Raw genomic sequence first — 27,046 nt, forward strand, 5'->3', positions numbered from 1 at the left:
CTTGCCCGCTGGCAAGACAAATCTCCCGGTCGTGAGGCTTAGTCTCCAGCAGATCGCAGTGTAAGTTACTGCTCTACCGTTTACAACACCCCGGCCGGTGCCCAAGTCGTCTACGAGCGTGATTTTGGCATTCGACTTAGTATGGAATATTTGATTTATTCGACGGTGAAGCTGCCCTGTCGCCGTCACCCGAAGAGCAAGCAACCGCCGAAGCCTTGGCTCCGAAGCACTAGCACCCATTGCTAAAAGCTAAAGGAACAGGTTACGTTGAGCCAACAGTGAGTCCGAACGCACGGTACCGTTGTGAACTCCAGCACAGATTCTACCTTCAGAGGCTATCATGTATAATCACACGGACGTAGCCTCGCACCCGTGGCCGTTCGAACACGTTCACACCAACCGGTCCGAACCTGCTGGTACTATCGTACTTCGCAGGATTACTAGTGCAACGGCTTTGACCGTCTGGAGTGTCCAACGACCCGGTCTCACGACGGTATAAACCCAGATCATGGTTCATGTTGTTGGGTGAAAAATCCGACAAGTGGCTAATACTGATTCTAAATGAGACTACGAGCATACATCTACGTAGAGAATATCGACGTCACTGTGAACGCGTTGCCACCACCCGCCAGTTATCCCTGTGGTACCTGTTCTGACACCTCGGGCTTAAAACTCTACAAGCCAAATGGATCGAGAGGCAGTGCTGTCGCAGACCGCAATCGTACTGACCGTCGGGATCAAGCCAGAATGAGACCAGGTGCTCTCCTGGAGGTGTCTGTCCTCCCTGAGCTGGACTTATGACACCTGCGTTCTCATTTGACAGATGGCCCGCCCAATACACACGCCCCCTCCTTACCGTGCCTCCGCACTTATCTAGATCTCCCCCCTATGTGGTAATCCATGTAACCACAACCCCCTTCCCACCAGTGCCGGGACTCCTAGTACGGTATTCTGTTACTCGACCCGGACAGGCGTTGTCTGTATGAGACTAGTTTACCATCTCACACTTCGGCTACACCTCTCCGGTCACTCCCCACCTCCGACCGAGAATCAAGCTCAACTGGGTCTTCTGTCCCCGCAGACGTTACCAGGCCCGTTCCCCTGGCAGTGGGTTCGCTAGACCGTAGATAGGGACAGTGATTCAAGCCACCTTTTGGAGCAACTGATCAAGCCGTGCCGTTACAACAATTGAGCTAGTTAGACCATACACGCCCTACAGTGACTGACGGGCACAGTGTCTGTCGGTCCGTGGGGTCTCTCCGTTAAATAACTCAACTGTAAACGGAATATCTCAATTCTGTACCTGTTACTAAACTCGAGAAATATCACCTGCTTAGCTGCTGATTTTTTCCTATTCTTGTATTCTAGTTTATATAGCGACTATCAATTGAGATGGAAACCGAAAACCCACTCGCGTAATTTTTAGAGGGATCTTTCTGGATCCAATGTCACCCTCGTCCAACACTCTATCTGAATGTGTCGGGTCGCTAGGGACCCAATCCGCGCATGTCTGTGTAGGAGATTAAGTTGTTCATAATTCATATATTTAATTAATAATTAATTTATAACACTTTTTAAAGTGTAATTAGTTTGTTAATTGTATCGAATTATTATTTTTTTTAACAACACCCAACGAAACTAGTCATTGTTATAAAATTAAATTGTAATAACAATTTTTTTTATAAAATATATACAGTTAAATATAACTAAAATCGCTACTATACATAATTTATATGTACCTGTATTAATTAACAATTTTTCAAAATCCTGATATCAGATAATAAACACACCACAGCAATCCCACGCAAAATACCTAAAGATTATAACATAAAGTCAAAGATTCGCTCACAAAATATAACTGTTCCAAAACGGTCATTAGCTAAAACAGAAAATTGGATTTTATTACCCGTAAAAAACACTAAAATTTTGCGATAGCTACCAGGTTGCATGTATATTACTTAAGTGTCAGTACCTACAGTTGCTCTCTTGAGTTGAGCAATGGATCTATAAAACTCAACACCCCGCTAGTCAGTATGACTTTGAAATAAAAACTACAATTAAACGATTTTAAAGCACTAGCAATCTAACCATTTGTCTGGTAGCGATTGCCCAAAAAAGATAAGTTAAGATTAGACTATTCATTTTTGATGAAAGAATTAATTTAAGTAATAAAAAATTAATAAAAATTTTGAAAGTAACATAATATTTTTCTTATACTCGAAACCGTTTACATAACGGTCAGTAGATTAAACATAACTGTTGAGATTTTACAACGTAACACAACCTCAAATCTTGATAGAACTAAAGTTTTGAATGGATATTAAGTAATTTAATTTTACTTCATGTTATCTCGAGAAATTCTCACCGGTTATATAAAACGACACAACACGAGATACAATTTGAAACGGATCTCACCTCGACCATGTCCACCGTTTCCATCCATCGATCACGCTCAATTTTTTCTTGTCTAGAGGGACCCCCTCATATCATGTCTGTTGATTATCGTCCGGTTTTCAGAATTCAAATTTTTAATTACCACATAAAATAACAAAATTTTGACTTATTAATAAATTGGTGTCTTAGTCAAGCAGACTGTCTTTTTTAAATCATCGCTATCATACGTTTGGAATCATTACACAAGACTCTCTTGTTTAACTAATATTTAAATGTATTGTTGTCAGCTTAACCATGAAAGTATTGAGTACCTAAAATATATAATTATTTTTTTATTTTTAAAAAATACAGTCTTAGTTTACTAAAATCTATATTTCTTGTGGTTTTTGTAATACAAGTAAATCTAGCAAACTTTAAAAAACCCAAAAAATCTCTAATTCGTTTTGTAGTATTATCAACTCATTACTTGTATAACAACAATCTATAAGAATTTGTTAATAATAAAACAGATTAAAAATATACAACTACATAAAACACCTAAAAGATCTACTTATGTTTTGGTATATTCTCACTCAAAGTAGTTGAGTACAAAAATAGATAATTATATGTGTATTAGTCAAACTAGTCCTGAGATAAACCTTGATCCACCAAAAACACTATTAATTTTATGGTCGACCTACCACACCTAAGCGATTGGCGTTTGTGGATCTGCAGTTGTTATGAAGTAACAATTTAATTCTATAACCCAACCACCGAGACTCGGGACATTTACATACAAGTTTTTTTGTGTTTTATTTTTTTTTCATTAAAACGTCTCTCGTCAGGATAGGCGGGGAGTGGGGGCCCGTCGTATCCACTAACTGTCAACCTATTATAAAGTAAGTTGATGTTCAACGTCCATGTGTCTGTTCAAATGACAAATTTCTCGAAGGACAAGTCAGTTTGAAAACCTATTTTTGTTTGGTGTTTGATTGTGCATTTTTTAATAATTAAAATTTTAAGTATTTTAAGTACCCAAACCAACAAACGATGCTGTGGAAATGTCAAGACAAATATTTTTTTTTTTTTTTTTTTTTTTTTTTTTTTGCGTTCAGACTATGAAATTTGCATGTTGCACCCTCCGGCCACACCACCACGACAAAAAATTATTTTAATTTGTTTTTGGATGGTTGGTAAACGGACCACTTTGTATAACGTGGCTTTATTTGTCAAAGACTGAATGCTAAGCGACTGACATGATAGATAGTTTTAAAAAATGACAAATTTATAAAATAAAAAAAATATATATATATTGTTTTTCTTAGTTTCTATAATTAAAATTTTACATCTCGGGCTCAACAATCAAATAAAAGACCCACCTCCTGAATGGTTAAAATACAAGATATCAGACTTGTTTTCTTCGTCTACACTAATTAAATTGTTTAAACATATAGCTCAGTCTGTTGGACGATGTCCACAATACTGTCTTTAGTAACTAATAGATCTCATTATATTTTACGTAGACAAACTGCAATAATTTGTTTACTAAAATATAAAATTAGTTTTTTCAAAGTCGACCAGAAATACGTGATATACGAATATCTCACATACGGTTTTACGTTTACCAAAATAAAGACGTTTCTAAATCTAATCGATCATTCGGTGGGTCTCATTAAACCATAATGTAGGGTTTTAAGTATATCTAACAAAAGTTTGGTCTCGGTAGTACATACATTCTTGGTTAACTTAACTATCTCTTTCGTTTGGTCTGAGACCAACATAATGACGTTTATTATTTCTATCTCAATGAATGGGTTGCTGTGTCAGAGTTCATAGTTTTGCGGTGGTGTAAGTCGATATTTGATGAATGTGTCCTTGACTGAATGATAATCACTTGACATTTGATCTAGTGTGAACAGCTACGACCGTTTAAAACAACCTATAACCTCGCGGTGTTTTCTTTGTGTAGAGAATGTAATGGGTACAAATAGTTAACCAGACTAAAATTTGTCTTTGTTGTTGCTCAGTGACTTAGGTCACATGCGAGAGTTTTCGTTGTTACAACTTGTTGGAGGGGCAAACCTCAACAGATAAGTGTCTCAGTCACTGTACAAAATTATATACAAATGTGAACGTTTCTCATAGTGTATTAACTGATCTGAGAAAATGACGATAGTCGCGTTTTACAGTGTAGGTATAGGCTAGTCATACTTGACCTCTTTATACAGAGATTGTTTACGAGTTTACACTCGTGTGGGGGCGCCCAACAGAAACTAGGCTATTTACCTTTCAAAACAATTATAAAAAAGTTATTAACTAGAACCATTTTTTCATACGGGTTTTAGCATCGTATTCCCATACTATTTAATCTTTGACATAGAACAATTTATTTATAATAGGGGTGTTACTGTTATTTTCAATAACAGTTCGTTTAAGCGTTCAATGTTCAAGAATTGTTCAAGAGAATTAAGGACAGATTATTGAGTACCGTTTGTTAATATTTGGTAATTTATTTTTAAGACTGCCGCTTACTAGCTTCATTCCTGACAGCACCAACAATCCCGGACCTACCGTAGAACGCCACATGATCTCCATATAGGAAAAACTTACTGAAAGTAAAGACCGGAGTATGTTATCTAAGAAAAAGGATGTTATTTCAGAACAGGTCAGACATTTTAGAAGACCCGCGCGTGTAGACCATGACTCACACTCACCCGTGTCTTCTGTCACCGCAGACGGGACTAGTACTCTCTGACTTTTATGTTCTCTGTAGACAATTACACAGCCCAGTCTGGATACACCCTCGGCCCCAAAATCCTTGAAAAATTAAAGTCACAATCCCAGGACTCGGGGGAGGGCTCCCGCCTCCCCCTCCGTTTTTAAAAATACTCTCCCTGTGTGCGCGAAGCGCACACAGGGAAAACACGCTTAGACTCTAAAACCAAAGACTTCATTTGATACAATGGGCCTGAGTAAATTGAAAGTGCGGGTGACCGAAGGGCACCCGCCAACTTAGCGGAAAAAAGACCAACCGTCATTCCTGTTCTTGGACCTACCATATAGAAAGAACCCGGACTCTAGGTTAGGAACTTTACATTCCATTGTAAATATATTCACAGAGGAGTCTTTTCACACTTTACTAGTCCGAACACGTTCATCGCCAACGCCCCGGTGAGTAGACTTACCTCAAGGCATGGGTGATGCATGGAGCAAAAACTATTTGGAATAGCTAGCCAACAACGTCAACTCATAAACCAAAGTTATAGTCATTATCTATACTTGTTTTGACTTTAACGCATGCACTACAAAACTCAATCTCTTATGAATAGTCTCCGCATATATCTGATTCAAGTACTGCTCGCCCTGGGCCACCACACCGGCCTGGCCACAATGCTAATACACTTGATTTTTGAAGTCTAAAGTTGGTACGATTTGATGGAGTAGACGGTGAAGCGTCCCTGTCGCCGTATCCTGAGGGCACGCACCCGACGAACCGTGGCTCCGAAGCACTCGAACCCAGTGCTAAAAGCTAAAGGACCAGTTTACGTTTAGCCAAAAGTGAGTACGAATGCACGGTCCCGTTGTGAACTCGAGGACAGAGTCTACCTTCAGAGGCTTTCTGTTATAATCACACCGACGTAGCCATGCACAAGGGGCCGATCGACCAAGTGCAAAACCAACTGTCCAAACCTGCGGTTCCTCTCGTACGTTGCAGGATTACTCGATTACCGGCTTTGAGCGTCTGTAGGGTAAAACTTCACAGTCTCTCGACGGTATAAACACATCTCATGGTTCCTGGAGGTGGGATAACACTCCTAAACGGGGCGAATACTTCTTCGAACTTATCGTCCGAGCCTATCTCGCCTGATAGATCAGCGACGTCGCTATGCGCGCTGGGCTGCAACAAGACAGGGAGCCCGGGGGTAACTGTTCTTACACCTCGTGCTGAACACTCTTAACGCCAAAAGGATCGACCGGCCGTGCTTTAGCAGTTCGCACTCGTTCTGACCGTACGGATCAAGCCAGCATTTTCCCGTTTGTTCTTCGGGAGGTTTCTGTCCTCCCTGAGCTTGCCTTAGGACCCATGCGTTATCATTTGACAGAGGGCCAACCCCATTAAACCGCCCCCGCCGTACGGGGCCTCAGCAGGTTAAGTGTGAGACCCACGATGTGGGACGCCATGGAACCACAACCACCTTCCCACCCTTGCCGGGCATCGTATTACCTTTTTATTGTACGAGACCCGCACCGGCTGGGTCTGTCAGTGCCGAAGTTACAATATCCCACGGCTGAGAAACCTCGCCGTACACTCCCCACCTCCGCCTGACAATCAATATCACCAGGGTATTTGGTCAACTCCGACATTAAAAGTCAAGGAACACTGTCACTTTGGTCGAGCGACCGGAGATAGGGTCAGTGTCACTATGGTTTCTCACGGAGTGCGTTTCACTCAGGCGATGTCGATTACTTTGGCTCCCTTCAGAGAGTGAGATGTACACAAGCCTAGTACAAGTTAGTAATAGATTTTCGTAAAATTGACATTAATATAAAGTGTACGAACTCTAAGTGAATTAATCCGCGCTGCCTCCGTTGCACTGCAATGTATTATACCTCACGTCTGAGGCAACAGGATATTGACAGTTCTGAGTTGTTCGTTAAGTGTGTAACGAGGCTCCACAGAAAGCCAACGCACGGCACTACAAACACTACTAGGTACGTCAACTACCATCGATAGAATGGATCGAGCACACTTGCGAGAACCCAAGACCACCTCGGGATCCAGACACATCGTTTTCCACGCATGACACCAACACAAGTCAGAGAAACGCCGGAGCCCGAAGATCCTGAACACCTTGGCTGATGTCACTGACAGCCCGGCATAGCAATCCGATAGTCAGTTCACGGTTGGTACCTGATTCTTGACTATGTACGGTGTTGTTGGATTATGAGACTTGGGCCTCCCCCTGGAGGTCAATTACAGACAATACTGAACTTACGACGCTAACGTGAAACACTCTTCGGACGATTAACCCTCGCCTTCATTGGAGGACGTCAAGGGCTAATATCTCCCTTACACACACAATAACACTCGTCCCGGCACGCCCACCGGCGTCCACGTAACACGTCTCTTGGCCGAGACGGAGCCTAGGATTCGACAGGGACCCCACCCAGGGTCCCGACGACAAAACGGAGTCAATTTCGCCCGTGCACCAAGCTTCTCGATGTGAGAGCAACCCGGCGAGTCTCTGTTTGTCAACAATTGTCTTGTGCTTCACTGTAAGGTTGTGATTAGGACTGACTGACCCAAGTAAAACAATTGTTCACATGGACACCGTCCCCATGTCCGGCCTCAAGGATATCGCTCGAGTCTTTGCTACTCTCACCAAGAACTGAGCCACTGGCAGCTCCAGGCCGGCTCACGCCCAAACCCTTCAACGCAACCAGTGCGACCTCCCTACTCACCGGCGCGTCAGCGACGATCACCCAGGATCGACGAGCTCTGCGACCGGCGGTCCGGTATCAGCACAATGCTAACGCGCCTCCAATTTTCAGTGCGAGGTTCGTCGGCAAGTGAGTTGTTACACTCCTCATCGGTGTCCGACCTCCAGAGCCACCTTCCTGCTGTCTGGAGAACCCAACTCATGTACTTTTGGTGGTGTCTATGAAGGTTTTTGATATCTGGCTCAGGACCGTTTGGTAATAAATCAGCGCAATTTCTTATTACCAAAAGTGGCCCACTGCTCCCTAGAATCAACCCGCCGGGACGCCAACACCCTCACGTTCGTCAAGGTCGCTCAAAAAGTGACCTAGGGAGACGCTGTTGTGGCCGTTACTGCCCAAAAGCCTCTAATCAGACGCTGGACTTGAGGATACTCCCGTCTCCTGTGCGTGCGCGCCAGCTATTCTGTGGTACAAGACAGGAGGACCCAGCTCCTAGATGTCTTGAGGATTCTATCGCCCCTCTAAAAAGCTCCGCCGATCGATTTGCTCGTCAGACTCACGTCGGTCCTCCCTCAGGGTTTCCCCTGACTTCGACCTGGCCGAGGCATAGGTCACCATCTGTCGGGTCCCATCATGTGTGCTCTCGGTGCGTCAAATCTGTACCGGGATCACGACTCCACGGGTATGCGCCCTCTCCCGAGGAGAAGGATCTCCCATCATCATCTCAATCACTGCTTGAACATTTAGTACGCAATCGGTCGTCTCCTCGAACGCCTACTCGCACACAATAGAAACTCCTGGTTCAATGTGTCAAGACGGCTTAGACGGACCTCGCCGCCTCTCCGCTACCCCAAGAGACCCACCCCGAGTCTCACAGCACCCGACGACGGGCCGACTCGGTGCCGGGAATCCAGCATCTTGAAGCCGAAGCAACAAGAGCACTGGGTCCTTTGACACGGTTCCAGCCGCGTGCGGATTACGAATCCACCCGGGAATACACGCCGTGAGCAACGTAGATGACCAGCATGACCAGAGACCAGCCGAGGCTGCCCTCAGCGATCACCTCAGCTCTCGCCACCCGCATCGCTGAGCCCGACGAGGGCTATAGATTCGAATGTCCATACGTTTTAAACAACGGGTGTATATCAATATATGTTTAACAAACAATCAATTGTTATTTACCCGGGGAAATAGGGTTACGGTAAGTATAGGTTTATAACTGGCTTTTTTCGAAATATTGGTTTATTCCAAACTTTGTAGCTCGTATTTCAAACCATCCACGAAACTAGAAAGTCCGTGGAAGGCAGAGCTGAAATTAGTCATCCTGGCAGTAACCAATAGCGTGGAACGAGTTCAAAAGGCCGTTGTAATGTATACGGTCAAAACGAATGTCTTAATAGTCTACAACACACTGCATCGGTCGAACGAGAATCCCGACTGATTCACTTGACCAGGAGTGCTAGGATTATAACTCTTCAATCGCCGCTACTCGGGTACTCCTGGTTAGTTTCTTTTCATCCGCTGACTAATCTGCTTAAGTCTAGCGGGTCGTCTCGCCTGAGCTGAGGCCGGGGGGTTTTATATAAACTGAAAGGTTCATTTGTTTTTCAAACCAATTAGCCAAAGTCACCTGGTAACCACTAACCCTGTAGTGACATAAAGCACCTGGTAGTCATCAGTTCTAAATAACATAACACACTAGAACACTCAACACTAACTCGAATTCCAGAAATGATACTTATTAAGACAGTACCAGTTTGGGATTTTAAAAGACTGTGTAGACATACTCCTTGTGTTCCTTAGACAGAGAACAGCACAGACTTAACAAACTCATCTCGTTCAACCCCCCATTATCTAAGTGAAACGGACACTGTTTTTTGACCCTTACTCTGTTTATCAACACGATTCATCTCCATCGTAAATTTATAATTGATAATATCACTTTCACTCTTTGTACCATTGTGTCACTATACCACAACCACCAGAGGCACATGAGACCATCAATATGAGACAAAGACATATCACCACCTCCTCTCAACCGAAAAAGGTGATAAAGCACTTTACGAGATCGCTAACATTCTCTATATTCCGTAATCAAAAACAACGATTAGCACGGAGCCTCGCAGTTATGTTCAACAAGACAGGCTAATAGCAACCTCAATCTCTCAGTCCGACTCAGTCAACTCTCACATGCTTGACCTTCACTTTGAGGTCCAAAGCGAGACGGTAGAGTTGTCCTTCAGTTCTCTTGAACTAAATATTCTAGCCTAGTTAGTATTATCAATATGAGCAAAGTGATCCCTACTCTCTGGTCAGTCTCATGAATGTGTATCAGTATCAATCACACCCTGCACCGTCACGTGCACAAGTGAACAACTACCGACACTATCTATGGTTGATTTCACACAGTTTTACTCATGCTTCTCGAGTAGTTGACTCACTTATACTGTAATATGATATACCCTATAGTCCACACCTGAATATTTTTCAAAAATAATTCACAATGATAAAATCTAACTAGAGAGTTCAATAGCAGGGTGTCTTAGTGATTCCTATATCTATGAGACAGTAGTTCTCTCGCACTGCACTACGATGGCTCACCTGAGGTATCAAGAGATTCTCAGTTGACCAAAAACCGCACTTCGTCGTGCCCCACGAGGGCAGGCAGGACGTGTAGAGAGTTCGACCGGTGACCCAACCAACGCGTTATGTTTAATATCCTCCACCATGTTACTTCCTAGCATTTACACTCGTTCTTTGGGATTTACTTTGGAAAAATGTATCAAATCCAACGCTTGCTCAACATAAGTGACTTATCCGAGAGACAAATAGCACTAGCACTAGAGCCTATATATTTTATGACAAATTCCCACAATCAATCATTTTACTTTATAAATACACACCGACATACATAACCGCCAAAGACAACATCTCGGTTTCACACTCACAAAACACGTCTGCTTTTTAACCTCCTCTACACGCAGTGGTTTTTCATCTCATACTGTAGTATCAGTTTGTAACGTTAGACAGTCTTCATTCACAGTATGTGCATTATCGAATCATCGGAGATACGCAACAAACGATACAGTTCATTAAGTCCTCACCGACACTATTCGAACAATAGGTCACGGAGTAACTACAATACCATTGATTTTCACAGAAAAACCATGCCATAATCAAAGCCCAACGGTCAGCAATAAAAAGTTGACAAAAGATTTGTTTATAATAAGTTAAAACATTAATGAGTCTGACCAATTTTCCACCACAAGCTTCAGACCAAATCCGTTTTAACATCGAACCCAACCCCATGGCCCTTTTCTCACTCCACCAGAGTCTACACAACACCGGACACCCTGGTAAAAGATTCTCCCTCTAGTTGATAACACTCTACGTCGCCGACCGAATGGTACCATACTTTCAAATTGTTAAGACTTGGAAGAAATCGCCCTTATAAAGAGTGTACAACTATCAACACCCCACCTAGCGACGTGACAGCCGCCCGGTCGATTCGTGCGAAGGGATCACGCACTAAGTACCACTTTCGTAGTGCAGGGTGTGGGGTACACAGTGCAACTAATTCCTAGACGCACGCGCCTGTCGTGCGATGACGCTGGAGTCCTGGTTCTCGTTGATAAGGTCCGGCCACACGCATAACCTCTGACGAGTTTAATTGGGGAAACTGAACTATAGGACATGGATGAAGTTCTGAGTCGTCCCGTGTCTTTCTCGGTTGTCACCGTACCTCCCCGGTCATCTCAGAGATTTTAGTTCTCACCCTACGCTGGCTCGATACCAAGTGCACAGCTCCTCCTCGCGAGTCAACAAGATGATAAATATTATATTGATCAGTATAGTTTATCTTTCTTGAGATTACTTAAAAAGAACCCTCGAAAAAACACATCCGCCAGTACCTGACCCAAACAGCCCAGCCAACCGACATAGATCTCCCACGGTAAAAACTTCCCTTGTCAGTGCCTGGTGAGTTTTCCCGGGGTATGTCGAATTAAGCTGCAGGCTCCACTTCGGGTGGTGCCCTTCCGTCAATTCCGTTAAGTTTCAGCTTTGCAACCATACTTCCCCGGAACCCACACACTTTGGTGTCCCGGAATCTGCCCGCGGATTCATTCCAGTCCTGTCCGCGGATCGCGGGTTGGCATAGTTTCTGGTTAGTTCTATGGCTGTATCTTTTCTAATTCGAAACTCTAACTGTTATTATTGATTAATTTAATCATACTGGACACAAAATGTAGCATTTTTTCGTCGTTCAACAGTCCAACAATATAACCTCGCGCATCGCATTAAGTCTTAACCTTTTTGTCTCATGGCACCATTACATCAAGTCAAGACAATAAACATAATACTTCCGAGGTCATAGTCAATCATTACATGCTGTGATATTCAGGCGCGGTGCACCTGCTTTAAGATCCCCTGAAACTGTTTCCACTGTCTGGTATACATGCTGTCTACAGTGTCTCATGTGATTTTGCAACTTTAATTTTCTCAAAAATCTAGACAGGCATATTGGATAGTAAAAACGTACCCCCGCCCCTTTTTACCCGCCCCCAGAACTCTACTAAAGTCGGTAATAGGGTTAAAATGGCCAATTGCATTCGGTTCACTAGGTGGTGTATAGAACAACCAAACCCAGTGTTTGACCAAATCAATTGACGGGCCCCTTACAGGGAAAACCACCCCCTTCTTTTTAGAACGAGCCCCATCTTCAAATTCAGTTTCATACTGAACCACACTAACGCCAATATTTAAATGGACATTAGTCCTTTCAAAAATGTCAACCGATCTTAGCGTTACTGGGCATTTTCCTTCTAAAAACGACAAATCTACAATGGAGATGTTTGACCCGTCCTTCCCATGTACAGCCTAGCGATCTAAATTCGCCTTGGTAGCGTTACCTACTAGAGGCTCGAATGCTGCTATGAGGAAAGCATCCCTGAAACATTTTTGATCTGTTTCAAAACAGATCCGCTGGACACCTTTACAACCTTCTAGATCTGGATTATATTTTAAAACTATACCCTCATCCCTATGCCCCCCTCTTAAATTAAAATCTTTCTTAAATTTACAGATATTAACGCTTAAATTTTCAATAAATAAAACCACAGACCCGCTCCCATTTTCGTTATAGTTCTCGAGATGCGCTATAATTTGACCTACCTAATCCATGAAAGCATCCTCAAAATGTTCTAAATTTGAGTAAACTATGCATATCTCGAAGTGTAGATAATGATAATAAACCTCACTTTTCCCCTCATTTAAATAGAAAACTTTTAAAACAATAGAAACCTTAATTGAATCCCTCCCTCCCCACAACTGAATTTGCTTCTCCAGCAGTGCACGAATTTTATCTACATAGGCATGCACAATTTCTACAGGATCAAACACAAAATTTCCCCCATAAGTGAATTAAAAGGATCTGCAAAAGTCGCAGTGAAAACAACTATATTATTTAAAATTGTATTCGACAATTGAAAGTCTGGGAAAGTTGTACCCCCCTCTTGTATATTACCCCCTCCCCCAATTTGTTCAACAATATTTGGGGTATGTTCCAATTCAGTTGTTTGAAGTGGAAGTAGGTAATCAGTGGGGGATAGAGAAGGGTTCCCAGTAAAATCTTCTAAAATTTGTAAGGTGTTTGGACTTAGCACTGGCAAGTCCCCCTCTGAACTAGGAACATTACCTTGCTCAACTGTGCTAGGTTCTACATTGAAATAATTACTTAATAAATCATCAATATTAGAAGGTATTTCATCAGAGTTAACAATACCATGCCAGTCATTATCGTTGATAGCTGATGTTTCATTGTCTTGAATGTCATGAAACTCCATTGCCCCTTCAATGAGTTCTTGACATGTTTCTTCTTCACCTGATGACGATGGTGAGTAAGGGACCAATGCTCCAACCTATAAATGAAAAATAGCTTATTTTCAAAAAGTTCAAATCATCCCTACTGCTAAAATTTGGATTATTATTATTTGAAGTTAGCGCTTAGTAGTAGCATTTGGTTAATTCAACTGAAAGCAGTCAATTTCTAACTTAATATAAGATATTTACAATCTAAAACATCGCTTTACATAGAAGGCGGCAATTTGATTTTGTTCAAAAAATAGTTTATTTTCAGTTTTCAAATCAACCATGCTGTTTTTTTTGTTTTTTTTTTCGCTGCGCTTTTCGGGCCCGCAGAGCATCTTGCAGCACTTATCGGGGCCCGTGGTGCACCCCGCAGTGCATCCCCGCGGTGCTTCTTGGTCCCGCAGCGCTTCCCCCCCTTTACATAATGCCCGTCAAAAGTTGAAATATTCGCTTAGACTGCATAAGTCGTTATTTCTTTCTAATTCCATACAGATTCAGTGAACTCATGAGCTTAATTATTGTAACCTGTCGCGCGCGAGTGTTCTGATTTCCAAGACTGAACTTCAGACGAGGAAAATGCCGGGAACCGTTAACTTGGTTTCCCCTCGCTAGAATCTTGGCACGATAGAAATATTCAGTGCAAATTAGAACGCTGGTATGTGCAATAGATAAATGGAATAAACTCTCTCTTAAAACTATGTGAAAAATAGCATTCACAGAGTTTCTAAGGTATCTAAAACTATATGTGATAGTGAAGAGATAGGGGGAATGCATAGAAAATAGCAAAGATTAGAAAAAGAGCAGTTTGACAAGCAAAAAAATTGCATTTAGATATCTCTGAGGGAGGACAGAGAAAATAACGGTCGGGGGGGGGGGGGCGAGGGGTTAATATTTTAGAATCCCGCTGAGATATACTTTTACACAGTGTTGAAAAATCGGTTTGTTTAGATATTTCTATAACCTGGTCCTGAATAATAGAAAAAAGTGAAAAGACAAAAGTAAAGAGTAAAAGGCTCTCTAACAGCTAAAAAATAGCTTATTTGATTGAAAAAAAATACTCACGTCTTCAAATTGATCAACCACTTGACAGGAAGCTGGAAGCTTGGCCATTACATGATATAGAGCCATTGGTTGGTCTATGACTTGCCTGAAGGAGCCAACCCTTCTATCTTGCATGGAAGGCTCAGCACTTGACGGAGACAGTTGAGGAGAGTGCACTGGCACTTGACGGGGAGCTGATAGCTCAGATATTGTGCGAGAAGGAGTCAGTGTTTGGCCTATGGCTTGTCTTAAAGGCCCAGGCATTGTATCTTGTCCTGAAAGCTCTGCTGTATGACTGGGGTTCAAATGGATCATATCATGTCCATCACTATCTTTCGCAGTCGGGCTAGCGATACACCGGGCTCGTGCAGCCGAGGCTGCAACTTGACGAGGCGGAATTGAGGCTCGATTAAGAGGGGCTTGCATAGATGCGGTATCGATGTCGCTGGCTTGTATAGCGGGGCTCTCCATCCTTGTGACCCATTGTCTTTTCGGTTTTTGACCGGACTGTATTGGGGCTGGCACTGATCGGGCTGTCTCACCCTCTCTTGCTCTCTTTGATGGAGGAGGCGTGCATTCTTCATAATTTGCATTATCCCTTGCTCTCTTACCGGGTGGTGACGGATATTCTTCATAATTGGCCTTAAAAAGAAGAGAAAAAAGTTAGTATCAAAATAATTTCCCCCTTTATTTTAAAGAAGGAAAATTAGTACCCCCTTCTACAGAATTTATTATCAGACATAATTTGTCTAGAAAAGCATTTATCTTAAAGAAGCCCCCTCCTCCACCCTTTTTCAGCAAAGCAAAAAGTAAAAATTTCACGAGAAATATATTAGGCTTAGAAATCAAACGTTTTTATTAGACAACTTGTAAAAAAATAAATCATGATAATCAGTAGTCTATAGCCTTAGGATAGAAATCAATGTTTCTATTTTTACCATTTAGAAAAATATTGAATGTTCCAGTCTATAGGCTTTAAATTAGATAAAAAAAAAGATCGTTAACCCAACGGTGTATAGGCCTAAATTTTGCAAGCATAGGTTAAAATGCTATTCAATTTACACATAATATAAGCTTCATGCAATTCCTAAAGACTTTTCTTTCTAGCCTTGCATATAAATCAGCCTTGCACAGTTTGTTTTCATTTTACAATGATGGCGATAGAATTGAGGCATTGCCCCCTCCCTCTCCCTTTTACATAATTTACTTACAACGAAGCTGTTAGAAGCGAGGCATTGCCCCCTCTCTCCCCCTTTTACATAATGTCCTAAATATATTGTTAGACCTTAATTTGAAAATAATCTGTTTCACTTCTTCAAAATAGAGCATCGCGTCTGTGCTTAATTATTGCAATTATCTGCATGAAACCGTTTTAATTTGACAGGAGAAAAACAAGCCATTTTGATCTGAGAAACCTTTTACAGGAAGTGCTTTAAAAAAGGGTCAGAGCTAATTTTAGGCCTCGCGCTGGAGCCTTGTGTCAAAACCAGTGCGGGTTAATAACAAGAGCGACGGATGTCTCAGTTAGAGAAAAGATTACAATAGTGAAAAGCTAAATTTATCAAAAAGATAATTATTTCTTTTTGCGAGAATTTTGATTGTAAAAAACAATGGGGGATGGGGCTAGGTTTTGAGGGTAAAAGAACATATTTTATGTTTTCTATCGAGTATAAAGATTGCATAGTGATGTTTGTATTAGAATGGGGGGGGGGGATTTACCTGAATATACTGGAGGGTGACCAAGGAAAATAATTTTATTTGAAAATAAAAAATGAAAATGTACTTACATTGCAAATTGAAGTTGGCATGGCTTCTAAAGAGTCAAATTTATCAATTCTAGTTGTTTGAACTGTGTCAAAATACTTTCTGATAATTTAATCACATTGCATGACCGTTATATACGAAATCTCAAGGGCGAATTGTTATGTAAGCAAGCCCTCTGATTGGCTGAGAAGGAAACACGTGATCTAACGGTTTCCTATTTCTGGAAACTCTTAACATTCGCCTCGAGCATACAACAACAACAACAACAAATACAGTTTCCCGGATCATAACATTTGCCTCGAGCATACAACAACAACAAATACTCTTTCCTGACATCATAACATTGCCTCGAGCTTACAACAACAACAAATACTCTTTCCTAGGTCATAACATTCTCCCCTAGCGGGCACTTGGCCAAAAACAACAAATACTGTTTCCTGGATCATAACATTCTCCCCTAGCGTGCCAAAAACATCCCTGGAGAAAGAGGTCATTGACCCCATTAACCACGTGTTCTCCCTAATGACTCTATGCCCATATTTGGACTCCCGCTCGGAGTTATAGGGTCCTCTCTACTGACTCATTTCAAAGGGGGCAAACTTTTTTCACTTTGATATTGTTACTTCGACACCAGTTTTGATAGTTTGATGAAGATTCGATTTTTCTAAAAAGTTCGATTTGAAGTAAGGAATTTTTAAAAAGTTGAAAATTTTACAATGAAAAACGAACAAAAATTAACTAAAAAAAACTTTCCGAAAAATAAGTTTTTGAAAGAAAAGTAAAGGCCATTTTAAACTTAAGCTCAGAATATATAAATACCTTTTAAAATTAAAACTCAAAACGACCATAAAGTACTATTAAAGAATAAATGAAACCCGAAACGAACAGAAATTAAATAAACAATCACAGAAAAAAAACATACAACAAGTAATAATATAAATGAATTAATAGATCTTAAAGCGAGTAATGCTTAGATTGAATATGAAAATCTAGCTTAAAACGAAAAAAAATATTTTGCTATTGAAGTATAATTGAAACTTAAAAGGAACAGAACTTAAATAAACAATCAATGCAAACAAACATACAATAGATATTAATGTAAATGAACAAATTAATCTTAAAACGAGTGAAACTTAAATTAAATATGTAAATCAAGCTTGAAACAAACAAAAATCACTACAAACAAGAGTTTGGGTATCGCCTCCTTCTCTCACTGTAAAATTCTAAAACCTACTGCGTCATTGGCGCTTTACTGAAAACTATTTGCGTCTTGAACAGTCTTGGAAAGTATAAACAATTCATTTATATTCATTTATATTATTACTTGTTGTATGTTTTTATCTGTGATTGTTTACTTAATTTCTGTTCGTTTTGGGTTTCATTTATTCTTTAATAGTAATTTCTGGTCGTTTTGAGTTTGAACGTTAACAGGTTTGTATCTGCTGAGCTTAAGTTTAAAATGGCCTTTACTTTTCTTTGAAAAACTTATTTTTCGGAAAGTTTTTTTTTAATATATAAAAATACTTGCATACTTAAGCTAAAAATTATATTCTAATTCATAAATAATAATTTATGAAACAATGCGCTATATATCAACATGACTCGAACTCAGGACGGGAATAAGTACAATAAAAAAGAAAGTATAATGAAACCGCGGCTACATACTCTTTGTAAAATTAGTAGGTGAAGCTACGATTAGTTTCATGCGCAACAAAAGTGAAAGGTTTTTCTTCCCCGATGCAGAAGATGTTGCAAAAGTGGATACGTCTGATAATTTCCAAATTCTGCCAAAACCTTTTTCCTGCTTAAAAACCAGCAGAATGCCTCAAAACTTTCGCTTTCAATTTGGTTTTTCACTACACAATTTGTCTTAATCAAGGAAACTTGTAATTTTTCTATTTCTGTACCACTGTACAGAATGTTCGAAGCAAAAAAACTGTTTTATTGACGTATTTACTGTTTGAACAGGACCGCCGGTACATTTTTAGTATTGTTTTTTTTTTTGGGGGGGGGGGGGGCTTGACCGGTTCAAATCCCAGCGTGTCCGAACCCACTAGGGGGGGTGGGGTTGGTACGGACACCTTGACTAAAAATTATAAATTCAGATTTTGAGGAAACTTGAAGAACAAAAAACCTGAAAAGAAAATCAAACATTTCTTATTCTGAGAGGTATCTAGAGAATGTCAAATTTCGGTTTTCCATTCATAAGTAGCCTAAATGAGATATTTGTGATCGGCAAATTTTGTCCAGCTCAACCCCGACCTCCTATACATACTACTACTACCACTACTACTAACAACTCACCGCAGCACCAAGCCGCCTGAGGCCAACACAGCTACGCACGATCCTCCTCCATCCAAATCTATTCAAAGCCTCCCTATTTACATCCTCTCAGGAAGTTTCTATTTCCTTTAAATCTTTTTTATAACATCCTCCCACCCCAGCCGAGGACGACCTGCTTTTCGTTTAGCCCTAGATGGTTGGCCGAAATGAAAAATCTTCGGCAATCTGTCATCCTTCATCCGCAAAACGTTCCCTAGCCATCTCAACCATTATTTCATTATAGCCCAAGAAAGCGGGGTTGAACCACATTTTTCGTACAGCCTACTGTTTAAAATACAGTCAGTTAGCTGGGTACCTAGAAAAAATCCGTATGCAATTTCTCCGGAAAACATCTAGTAACTCTTCAACCACTTTTTCAGCTGCCATGCTTCAGAGCCATATTTGACCATTGTCATCACTGTACCTTCCAATATTCTAATCTTGGTTTGTAGACTTATCTTCCTATTCTTCCAAACTTTTTTTACTGTGAAAAAACACCCCGAGCCATGGCTATTCTATTTTCAACGTCTTCACTGCTCCCTCGTCTTTACTAATAATGCTACCATGGTAAGTGAAGCTGCCCACCCGATCAATATTTTCTTTATCCAACGTCACCTTTTCATTTCCAATTATTCCTAGGCTTAGTGACTTATTCTTCTCTACATTAATTTTCGAACCTAATTTTCTGGCACCCTGAACTCGCAAAACCTCTAAGAGTTCATTCATTTTGCTCACACTTTCATCTAGGATACTTAAATCATCAGCATAATCTAAGTCTAGGAGAGTTCCCCCCCCCCCATTTAATTCCGTGGTCACCCATTGCCTTTCCTGTGCTCCTTTAGACAAAGTCCACCAAAATGATCCGTAAAAAGGGAGATAGAACACAAACCTGCTTAACTCCAGATTTGATACAAAACCAGCTGCTAACCTAATTTCCTACCTTAACCGCAGCAGTGCTATTCTCGTACATAACACTGATCACTTTAATGTGTTTGTCTGGTATACCATACAAGGATAAGACCTTTTCTAAAGCTCTTCTATTAACAGAATTGAACGCTTCAACCTGATCAATCTTTTCGTTGCCCAACGTCACCTTTTCATCTTCACTTACTCCTAGCCTTAGTGACTTAGTTGCCTTAACATTAATTTTCAAACCTATTCTACCACCTTGAACTCACTAAACCTTTAAAAGTTCATTTATTTTGCTCAAACTTTCATCTAGGATGCTTAAATCATCAGCATAATATAAGTCCAGGAGAGTTTTTCCTCCCCAGTTGATTCCGTAGTCTCCCATTGCCTTTCTTGTGCTCCTTTAGATCAAGTCCATTAAATTTGATCCATATAAAGGGGGATAGAACACAACCCTGCTTAACTGTTGATGCAATATAAAACCAGCTTCTAACCTCATTCCCTACCTTAACCGAAACAGTGTTATTCTCGTACATAGTACTAATCACTTTAATGTATTTGTCTGGTATACCATACAAGGATTAAACCTTTTCTAAAGCTCTTCTATCAACAGAATCGATCGCTTGCTTATAATCTATAAGACTGAGGACCAAAGGTGTTTGATAACTAAGGCACTTCTCAATTATTAACCTAAGAGTGAAAATTTGGTCGCATATCCCCTACCTTTTCTAAAACTACACTGCTCTTCTCTTAATATGTTGTCTGCGGCATCTCTCAGTCTAAAAAGTATCATATTACTAATTAATTTGCTACCTACAGAGACCAGACTAATGCCTTGATAATTACGACTCTCACTCTTATCACCTTTCTTATACAGTGGTTTAATTAAGGTTTTTCTAAAATTGCTAGGTACTTCCCCTTTCTCAAAATCATATTCATAATCTTTAGTAACTTATTTCTAACCTTGGAGCCATCATATTTAAGAAACTTATTTACCACACTATCAGCACCTGGAGCCTTATTATTTCTTAATCCTTTTAGTATTGTCGCTAATTCCTCCGTACAAAACAAATCTTCCTTCACATCCAAGGTATCACCAGCTTTTTCATTTTCCTCTAGATCTTTTCCTGCAACTGTATCTCGGTTTAGCTCACTCTCAAAATGTCCCACCCATCTCTCTTTAACTCTTTCCTTATCACTAATTGTGGCCTCGTTTCTATCTTTAACTGGGACAAGTCCGGATTGACTACTCCCTCTCAATTTATTAACGTGCCAGTTCAATATTTTACTATTATGCCGTCTAGTTGCATCTTCCAGATCATCGGTAATTTTATCCATGGCCTTCACTTCAAACTTCTCCTTAGTTTATAATTTAATGCTTTCTCTACTTTTTTTACAATTCTTTTGTTTTCATATGATCTATCACTCAGATTGTTCTTGTACAAGCCCCTTCTCCTCTTGCCACTCCTTAAGAGGGAATGGAGTTGACTGCAAGGTTCCCAGTCTCGCGGGTACTCCGAAAGGGTCGAGGCAACCCTTTGCAGAGGCCATTGTGATCTGGATCTTACGCCTGCCGCAGTTGTCCTCTTATAGAGGATCCTCCCACGATGGTGTTCTGCGTCACCCTGCAATTTAACCCATTGCTGGGATATACGAGATATTAAATACAAAAAACAAGTTTTTTAAACTGAAAGTAAGGAGCGACATTAAAACTTAAAACGAACAGAAATTATTCCGTATATGAAAGGGGCTGTCCCCTCCTCAACGCCTCACTCTTTACGCTAAAGTTTTTTTTGTTTAAAAAAATAAAGTTGTGAGACAGTCAAACTTTAGCGTAAAGAGTGAGGCGTTGAGGAGGGGACAGCCGCTTTCATATACGGAATAATTTCTGTTCGTTTTAAGTTTTAATGTCGCTCCTTACTTTCAGCTTAAAAACTTTTTTTGTTTAATTTCTGATCGTTTTTTAGTTAATGCAGCTTTTATTTTGGCTCACCGTCATTGAATAAATAAACATAATTTGCATAAAATTTTTACTAAGCATTACTCGCTTTAATGTCTATTTATTCATTAATATTATTACTTGTATGTTTTTTGCTATGATTGTTTATTTAATTTCTGTTCGTTTTGGGTTTCATTTATTCTTTGATAGGAATTGCTGGTCTTTTTTAGTTTGAATTTTAGCAGGTATTTGTATCTCCTGAGCTTAAGTTACTTTTCTTTAAAATACTTTATTTTCGGAATGTTTTTTTTCTTTGAAAAACTCATTTTCGGAAAAATTTTTTTAATTAATTTACTCAAAATGGGCCTAACACATCTGTACAGTAGCCCTCAAACTATGCACATTATTAATTAGATGGTATTAGATGTTAATCAAACAGTTCGTGGTAACGAACTGTAAGTAAGGAGCGACCCGGCTCAATGGTAACCGAAACTCTAAAAATTGGATTTTGGTACCAATAGATACATCAAAATAATCAGATTTTAATTCTGATTTCAGATATATAAGCTTCCTCAAGTTTAATCCTACCCATTAAAAGTTACGCGCCTGAGAAAATTTGGCTGATTTTTGAAAAAAGGGGAAAAGACCCCCTAAAAGTTATATAACCTTAATGAAATTCACACCATTATATTCAACGTATCAGAGAACTCTACTGTCAAGGTTTCAAGCTCCTATTTTACAAAAATGTGGAATTTTGCATTTTTTGCCAGAAGAAAGATCACGGGTGCGTGTTTATTTGTTTGTTTGTTTGTTTTTTTTTCTTTTCCCCAGGGGTAATCGTATTGACCCAGTGGTCCTAGAATAACGCAGGGGGGCTCATTGGAACGGAAATTAAAAGTTCTAGCGTCTTTTTTAAGTGACCAAAAAAATGGAGGGCAACTAGGCCCCCTCCCACGCTCATTTTTTCTTCAAAATCACCCAATTAAAATTTTGAGATTGCCATTTCGTTCAGCATAGTCGAAAATGTAATAAATATGTCTTTTAAGATGACTTAATCCCCCACAGTTACCAGGGGAAGGGCTGCAAGTTATGAACTTTGCCCATTGCTTACATATTGTATTGGTTATTGGGAAGTATATAGACATTTTCAGGAATAATTTTTTTCTGGTGGGGGGGAGGGCCGGAGGAGGGGGTTACTCGGGAGAATATTTCCGTGGAGGATGTTTCTTTGGGGTAAGGGACATTTCTATGAAGGGGACGCCGGATTTCCAAGCATTATTTAAAAAAGATCAAAACTTTAATTAAAAAAAAACAAGTTTTTTCATCTGAAAGTAAGAAGCAACATTAGAACTTAAAATGAACAGAAATTATTATGTATATGAGGGGGTTCTCCCCCAAGTCAATACCTCGCTCTTTACGCTACAGTTTTTTTTAGTGCTTTCAAAATAGCTATATATTCTAATTAAAAGGCCTTTGTGATTCAGGGGTTTGTGAATTAAATTTTTTTTAACTTTTAACGTAAAGAGCGTGGTATTGGCTAAGGGGAGAACCCCTTCATATGCGTAATAACATATATGTAATAAAAAAAAACAATAAAAAAAAACAAGTGATACGGCTCAATAGTAATCGAAACTTTTAAAAACGGAATTTTCATGTCAATAAATGTATCAAAAGAATGGGCTTATAATGCCGATTCTAAATATATGAATTTTATTAAGTTTAGTATTACTCATCCCCTAAAAGTGAAAGAATTTTATTGAAAATCACACCGTCAGATTCAGCGTATCAGAAAACCCTATAACATAGGTTTCAAGCTCATATCTGCAAAAATCTGCAACTTTGTATTTTTTGCCAGAAGAAAATTATACGAATATAGAAGTTCGTTACGTAAGTTAATTTGTAAATTACGTCAGAACCAAATTTAGAGACAGCCATTTAGCAAAAGAAAAGTAAAATTTTTATGCAAATTTTGTTTACTTATTCAATGATGGTGAGCCAAAATAAAAGCTGCATTAACTAAAAAACGATCAGAAATTAAATAAAAAAAACATGTTTTTTTAAACTGAAAGTAAGGAGCGATACTAAAACTTAAAACGAACAGAAATTATTCCGTATATAAAAGGGGCTGTCCCCTCCTCAACGCGTCGCTCTTTACGCTAAAGTTTGACTCTGTCTCACAACTTTATTTTTTAAAACAATAAAAAAGTTTAGCGTAAAGAGCGAGGCGTTGAGGAGGGGAGAGCCCTTTTCATATACGGAATAATTTCTCTTCGTTTTAAGTTTTAATGTCGCTCCTTACTTTCAGTTTAAAAAACTTGTTTTTTTTAGTTAATTACTTCAACGAGGTGTGGTATTTCATTATTTTTTTCCAAACTTTTGACGACTTAAGAATACACACACAAAAAAAAGATGGAGCAAAGACAAAAGATGAATCAAAGATTAAATTCGAGTGAATCACACTCTATCAGAGACAATTACTTATGTAATTTCTGAATAACCATTATTTTAAAAATTCAGAGTTTTCTCCTTGACTTTTTAGGCGGAAAGTACCCCTAGTCTATTAAAACCCAAACCTGGCGCTTTCGAATTATGAAGATTGTCTTATATATTTAAATATTGATTTTCTAACCTTTGGAATTCTGAATTTATTGGTTTTTATTTTAAGTGGATAATTATCTGGCATTTAAACTGATATGTAGGGGATAGGGGGTTTCAGAACTGTTCTTTTCGAAACCCCTTTTTATTTTTAACGTTTTTGCTTATTTTTTTCGATTTTTCCTAAACTTGATCTATTTTCGTTTTTCTCAGATTTCATCCCCTTCATGTCTGAAAAGTTTTTGTGTCCATTTACGATATAAAATATATTAAATAATATATTTGTTTAAATCCATCTATGACCTTAAAATATTAGTGTATTGTTTCTTTCTTACCTTTAGCAAGATGAGTAGTAACGGCTTTAGGTTCCATCTTCTTCAACCAAAACAAGAAATGCCTTCAAATACAAGAAGCACTCTAAAAACTGCGGGCAATTATATATATTGCCCTTATTATATATATATATATATATATATATATATATATATATATATATATATATATATATATATATATAATAATATATATATATATATATATATATATATATATATATATATATATATATATATATATATATATATATATATATATATATATATATATATATATATATATATATATATATATATATATATATATATATATATATATATATATATATATATATATATATATATATATTGGGAAAACTATTGTTAGGCACCAGTAGTAAGTATATAGTATATTTTCCAGTTGCCCTGACGTCTAGAATTACTTTTAATCGGTTGTTTAAAGCAATAAAACTATCAGTAATCATAAAAGAGTATCAGAGTAAGATGCACATGAAGTTTCTATTATTTTTGATATTGGAGACCTGTTAATTGTGTACCTTGCAGCACATCCTCAGGTTTTACTGGACTAGAAAATGATATTTATGATATATTCTACAATTAGCTGTAGAAAGGTACATATTGATGTGCCCGTCACCAATATATCTAAGAAACAAAGTATGAGGGTTTTGTCTCTCTATCTGTTGGCCTGTCAGAAGTATCAGAAAATATGGACATTAAGTGGTTACAGAATAAAAGTGAATCCATACGCCAACTGAACTATGAAGCAGCAGATCTACTAATTAGAAGGCCCTCATCAGCATAAACATGGTAAGACGAGTCAGTAAATCAAAGCAGAAGAGAGGGCGAAACGCAGTCCAGAAAATTAAGGATTGCTTGTTTGAAAATGAGAAACTAATATTGCTACTTTGCTTTATGTCTGTCCTGAATTTAGTGTGGCAGTGCAAATATGTAAAGGTGACGTACTTCTCTCCGAATCCACCAGTACGTTAGCAAGAAGTCAAAACCTTATATACAAGAGGATATAACACACGGATCGTTTGAAAAATCGCTTTTCTGGGGTATGTCATATGTGATCATTCCCTGCAATGTTGTCATATTCCTTGATATTTCGTCATAGACTGTTTTTCAGAGTAAATCCTTGTATTGTGAATAAAAAGAAAGGTTGAATTTTATCATAAATTGATAAGGGATAAAGAATGCTTAAGCACTAGATACTGCTAGTAGGTACGCTCAGAGGTAGTTCCGACGATTTTAAAAGCTTAAAGTACAAAAAGCAAAAAACAACGAATGTACACTTTCTTATGAAAAATTTAAGATGCTACGCAGCGTTACGGCAGAAAAAATTACATTGACTTTCTTAATTTATGTTTACTGAGCATCTACAATTTTTTAATAACATTCAACCTTCAAAAATCTGAATGCATCGCAGATAGGACGAAATCTCAAAATAGTTGAATTTTTTGTCTGTATCTTCTCAGAGATGCCGAGGAAGATATCTCTCTTGGGTAATTGTTAATTAAATGAAACACACTCAAGAATGACACTTAGGTTAGATCTCAGAAAACCAATTTCACAGTCACAAAGACAAGTGATGGGTGATAGAAAGCATTGGACTTGTATAATTTGGGCTATATATTTGCGCATTAGGTGGGGGGGGGATAGGTTATGTTAGGATAGGTTAAGGGCACTTTCGAAATACTTTGCCCCACCCTCCACCCTAGTGTGAAAATATATAGCCCAAGCTCTAGTATTATATAAACTGAAGGTTATATTTCATTATTATTAATCTAACTTCACTTCTTGGGTGTTTTTCGTTTAATTAACAAGAACTACCTCTTGTACTCTTTATGCAATGAAATTGCTTAATTTTCTGAGAGAAAGGAATATTAAGGGAGGTTTAAACTAGAACACCCATTTAATACCCTACTTTTACAAAATCTCATGTTTATTTTTTTAATTTCTTCACCCGAGTTAGACAAAAGGGCTTTTGTAAGGTTTATTGTGTATGTTTTTGAAAACTAAAAGTTAACAAAAATTAATGGTCAAAAGACCAAGTTTTTTGAAGTAAAATGTGAGCGAAGTTGGAAATTAACACGTACATAATTTACAGCTTCTTCATTTATGCGACATATAAATAATATTGGTTCGACTAAACTGATTTTTGATATTTTTCTAAACTTGTAGAATTCTGTAAAATTAGCATTTAATGAGAACTGAACTTGCTTGTAATTTTGGACTTTCAACTATCTGGGGTGAAACGAAACTCCTTTTTTTCTTTATTTGCAGACCAACTTAGAGCAACCTCAACTTTGTTTATTGATATCAAATGAAATTCACTTTTTTATCTGGTTTTCATGAGGGATTGACTTCCTTTTTCCTAAATCGCTGTGAACCACAGTTTCTTAATTGTTACTGTGGGTTTCGACAATTTCATTAGATCTCGAAATGTTTAGAAGTT

The 27,046-nt window shown here is 38.8% G+C and overlaps 1 protein-coding gene and 1 pseudogene across 2 annotated transcripts in view; both read right to left on the reverse strand.

The window, feature by feature from the left end:
• LOC148954853 (pyrimidodiazepine synthase-like) overlaps positions 1-27,046 on the reverse strand; it is a 317,734-nt gene that overhangs the window by 8,150 nt on the left and 282,538 nt on the right. The gene's annotated exons all lie outside the window — the stretch shown is intronic.
• Positions 5,946-9,386, reverse strand: LOC148954854 (large subunit ribosomal RNA; annotated as a pseudogene).

Source organism: Artemia sp. Qi Xiang Cuo, chromosome 2, assembly GCF_049724085.1.
Source record: "Artemia sp. Qi Xiang Cuo chromosome 2, ASM4972408v1, whole genome shotgun sequence".
In the NCBI taxonomy this organism is placed as follows: Eukaryota; Metazoa; Arthropoda; class Branchiopoda; order Anostraca; family Artemiidae; genus Artemia; species Artemia sp. Qi Xiang Cuo.